This window comes from Formica exsecta, unplaced genomic scaffold (assembly GCF_003651465.1).
Source record: "Formica exsecta isolate Colony F162 unplaced genomic scaffold, ASM365146v1 scaffold247, whole genome shotgun sequence".
Lineage (NCBI taxonomy): Eukaryota > Metazoa > Arthropoda > Insecta > Hymenoptera > Formicidae > Formica > Formica exsecta.
The window spans coordinates 1,830,311-1,835,272 of record NW_021849743.1 but is presented as its reverse complement, the minus strand read 5'-3'; the positions used below and the strand labels follow the sequence as shown (position 1 = coordinate 1,835,272).

Genomic DNA, 4,962 nt, shown 5'->3' with positions numbered 1-4,962 from the left:
ATCGACAAATTTGAGCAAACGTCACCACGAACTGCGCTTTCCGTCAATCTTTGCAGTTTAGTTTGTTTATCAAACCTGACAGTAGTCTTGTAAACTGTTGCTCGGGGCTATTGACGTTGGCAAGTTTAAATAATAGTGATTCTATTACTTGACTATTATTTACGTGGCAAAGATAAATTGTTGCAATATAACATTCAATTTCTCTCTCTCTCTCTCTCTCTTTGTGTGTGTGTATTTATTATATATATGTGATAAATATATTATTGCAACATCATTATTACATACGAGCACGTTTGTATGTAATTGAATGCAAATTAATATTTAAAATATATTATTTTTTATTATATTTAATATAAACTATGCATCATGAGATGCGTGTTTCTAGAAATTATGAATCCAATTTTTATCCAATTTTTATATTTGAATGGTTTAAAAGCGCTTAAAAAGTATTGTAAAAAAACAATGGATATTTTGAATGCGTTTTTTTGTTGATTTGTTAAATGGTCAAATTTTAAACGACATAGTTGACGTAGAACTATTTACACAACGAACAAAAATCTGAGACGAGACATGACAAACTTGGCGTTTCCGGATTTATCGCGATTGGAATCGATGTTCCTAACAATGTGAAAAGTAAATTTTATCGATCGCAAAATAATCAATAACATTGCCGGTTCATTAAAAGCAGCATCAAATATTCAGCTTCTGCCCGGAAAGACCACGACATTTTTGGTGAGTGTTAAAAAAATGCATGCACATATTAGATTTAAGAGATTTCAGATATAGAAATAAGTTTGGAATAGAGAATTTTATGAAAAAGAATTCATCCATTTACAAAATTCTTTAAAAAAAAGGAAAATATGTTTATTCTTTATTTCTTTATGAAAGATATCATGTATACAAAATTTATCGAATCTTTCCGAATAAATTTAATAAATTATTTTATCGCACTAGTCGGGAGTAGGCGGGATTTATGAAGTTAAATGTGCTCGAAATTTAAAAGAGCTAAAAATGATCAAAGCGGAACGAACGCGAGACCGTAATGTGCCATGCGAAAGTAACCAAAATGGAACGTGACCCCATACGTGATTTTTACGAATTACATTACAGTTGACCTCTTTTGCATAATGTATGTCATACGTTACTGCTGAAACTCTCAGTGCTACGGTGATCTAACCTAAAGCTGAAAGCTTTAAGCGTGGAAAGAATAAAAATCGCGAAATACGGAAAAATAAGGATGTACAAGTGCAAGATATTTTTCCCGGGTGTACTGTAGAATCTTTACGTATCTTGCCCGCAATAAAAGAAAGAAAAACATCTCTTTCAATCGTATTTGATATAACGAGCTTTCCGTCAATCTTTGCAGTTTAGTTTGTTTATCAAACCTGACAGTAGTCTTGTAAACTGTTGCTCGGGGCTATTGACGTTGGCAAGTTTAAATAATAGTGATTCTATTACTTGACTATTATTTACGTGGCAAAGATAAATTGTTGCAATATAACATTCAATTTCTCTCTCTCTCTCTCTCTCTCTTTGTGTGTGTGTATTTATTATATATATGTGATAAATATATTATTGCAACATCATTATTACATACGAGCACGTTTGTATGTAATTCCCGGGTGTACTGTAGAATCTTTACGTATCTTGCCCGCAATAAAAGAAAGAAAAACATCTCTTTCAATCGTATTTGATATAACGAAATGCCGCAACGTGATATGATACAAAGTATAAACTTAATCATTTTATAAATATATTATTTTACAAACGCGTTTTTTCTTTCTTTCAAGATTTCAACTAAATTTTATAAGTTTTACATGACAAATTTTAAATATATATTTGCGATAATAATTAGTATACAGTTAGACATTAACGATGTTAGATTATAATTACTTTGGCCTGCCTGGATTTGATTCTATAAAATAATAAACAGTTAATGGTATATGCTAAATTACAATAGAAATAGCTTAGATCAATGAGAGGCAAATTTCACATCCCCATGTACTTTTGCAGTCAATTTTCGAAAGGGGCCAAGGCACGGATGCCGGTAACTAAACGGTGATAAAGCTTTAATTGCAAGAGAATCATGATTACCACGGCCATTTCGTATACGTCGTATACCAAAGGAACGATTACTAACCATGCCTTACGCCGGCTTGGTCGTTTGACGGAGCCTCGCCGGCGAAATTCATTATACGATTAGATAATTAAGTTAATTGACGAAGAGTAATGGAAGACGGGCGTCTTACCAGTCGTAAACTTTATGCTGAAACCGCATCACATCTTAGAAAATTATTACTTCACCCGAACGTTCCTTGTTCAATTCGCATTCCCCGGATCAATTTTATTTCTTTGACGGTTCATCAGCAAAAAATATTTTAAGTGATGTCTCTTTTTTTCACAGTTATATCTAGCGTATTAATATACACTAAAATTATTAATAGATTATATTAAAATGAATATTTCCCATAAAAAAAAATAAACATATATACAAAATAAGGAAATCCCCGAAATTAGCATATAAAAATGTAAATTTGAATCTTTTTAATTTTTTAGTACAAGAAATGCCATGCATTAGCTTTATATAGGAACACGTTTGTTATTCTATGCGCAGCTAATACAAAAAAAAAAACTCAAATTGCATTTTGTCGATAAAAACGACTTCGGAATTCTATTAACGAACATTGTATACACTCAAATTAGAAAATGCATCAAAATTACAGGTTAAATCGCCATTAGGTTCAGCGGTCACGTTTCCCTGATGAACTCGAATGCAGCTTTTGTTGCACAATTTCGCACGATTTACATTCAGATCGCGCGCGATTAGATTAGGCATTTATCCTGAGTTAGACGACTGGGAATTGGTTCGTCTACTTGACGGCGTTTTTAATCGCCGTAGACCGGGATGTTCGTAAACGAAACTATTTGCCGATTGTTGTGCCTTAATATCGGATGTAATATATAGCGAGTACACAATAGTGATAACAATAGTGCCAGGTTATTTCGACACGAATCCGCTTTCTTTTTTCTTTTTTTTTTTTCATCCATTCCGACCGAATTGCAATCGGCTCGATTATGGGCGCATTCAGATGCCGGTGCGATGTTTCGCCGTGAGAATTATCCCATCTCGTCGCGTCTCTCTTTTTCTTTTTCCTTCTCACTCTTTCTTTTTCTCGGTCGCTTCCTTTCTCTGTCGCACGTCCATTTTCATTTGCGTCCGCACACGGAAATCGTGCCGTTCGATTAAACTCGATGTCCGCGATGCATCAATCGGCACGAGAGTAAATCGCATACGGCGCTAATTTATTAGACACCCGGCTTTATCCGCGTTCTATGCGACAAATACGTGAGAAAACATGTCTTTGAATTTCGAAATGTGAGTTTTAATAATAATAATAAAATTTGATGTTTTTTAATAATTTTAATTTCGAAGATGGTTTTGGACACACATTATTTTCCTTAATTCTATAAAAATAATTCTATAAATATCTGTATCTTGTAATCTCTTTATAGAAACATAGTTTTACCCGTATTCGATAAAGGATAATGCTTTTCATTGCCGCGCTGCGATGCCAAGCTTGCGTTCTCGACGCAAATGTATGCATCACAATAACGTGGTAGCGCATATATATCGCTCGCTGGCACCCGCGTATGCCTGCCAAATACACCCCCGGATATATACCGCTATTCAGAATATATGACATCATTATTCCCTCTGCGTGACTCATCTTTATCTCTCAAATTAGGGCGAACCGCATTGAGTGCATACCGGAGCAGTTAAAAAGCGGTGCACCAACTGGCAAAAGGCGATGCCCGTTTTATCGCGAGAAAAGTAGAACAACGACCATTAAAAATCTGTGTTTTATGACCATGCGATAAATTGATTGTCTGTAAAATAGTTTAATGTTAACCATGTAATCTTTTAGAGAGCTTAATTTCAATATTATGAAATTAAATCGAATTTTTTTTTTGTTGAGAAGAATTGGGATTATAAGCGATTGAAATGATTTCTGATGGCAAATCGCGAATAATAAATGCGATGTCTTTATTCTCTCTTATACTGAAAGTGAGAGATTAAAATTAAATATATGTATGAAGTTGAATCGATGAAAATTAAATATTGTCTCTCCTCCACGAAAATTATTACACCGTAGAAGGTATATTCATTCCTCAAAGTACAATATATTATCTGCATTACAAGTATGTACAATAAGATATAAATTACTGGCAATGCAAACAGCGGTTTGCCATTTGGGGAGAAATTGACATAAATTACGGTAACGAAAACTATCGAGCCAAACTGTGCACGAGACTGTGTATCAAGAATGAGTCAAATATACATTATGAAATCAGGACGTGGCTTAAATGGCCGGTGGGAGATTACACACAACGGAAGATGAAGAATGCGCGTGTCGGTGGTGTTCTTATCCGAGTGAAACTGCATATACGGGCGTACTCGACAAAAAAAAAAGGCACGCTCAACCGAATTCCTTTAATACGTTCGACGAGTATGACAGGAAACAGAAAAAAAAAAAAAAAAAATAAGAAATACAGCGACGGGAATAGTGCGGTGGAACACAAAAGATACAATAGGCGATGAAAACTTTTCTGGAGGAGAAAGAGGACGGGGGAGAGATGGTAGTTGGGGGATATGGTATTGAGAGAGAGAAAAACGCACAGGCTCGCCGAAAGAATTCAGGTCAATGGAAAAAGGCCCGGTAGGAGTACGGCAATACTCTTTTTACCGCTTTGAAGTTCCCTCGGAGTTCTAATCCCTTTTCTCTATTCGATCACTTCGACATTTTCGACTTTTAATGTCGCGGAAAGTCTCGGCGAAACACTATTGCGTTTTTTTATTCTTGTACGAAAAATATTACTTATGTCTCATTGATTTTCTGATCATATTTTTTTCGTAAAAAGCGATTAGTAAAATGTACTTCATATGATATATATATATATATA

The 4,962-nt window shown here is 34.6% G+C and overlaps 1 long non-coding RNA gene across 1 annotated transcript in view; it reads left to right on the top strand.

Annotated features, from left to right (window-relative positions):
- The first annotated feature begins 614 nt into the window (after positions 1-614).
- The window catches only part of LOC115236233, a 69,746-nt gene continuing 65,398 nt past the window's right edge, over positions 615-4,962 (top strand). The window contains exon 1 of the long non-coding RNA XR_003884155.1: positions 615-732. This is a non-coding gene — a long non-coding RNA (uncharacterized LOC115236233). The remainder of the gene's footprint in view (positions 733-4,962) is intronic.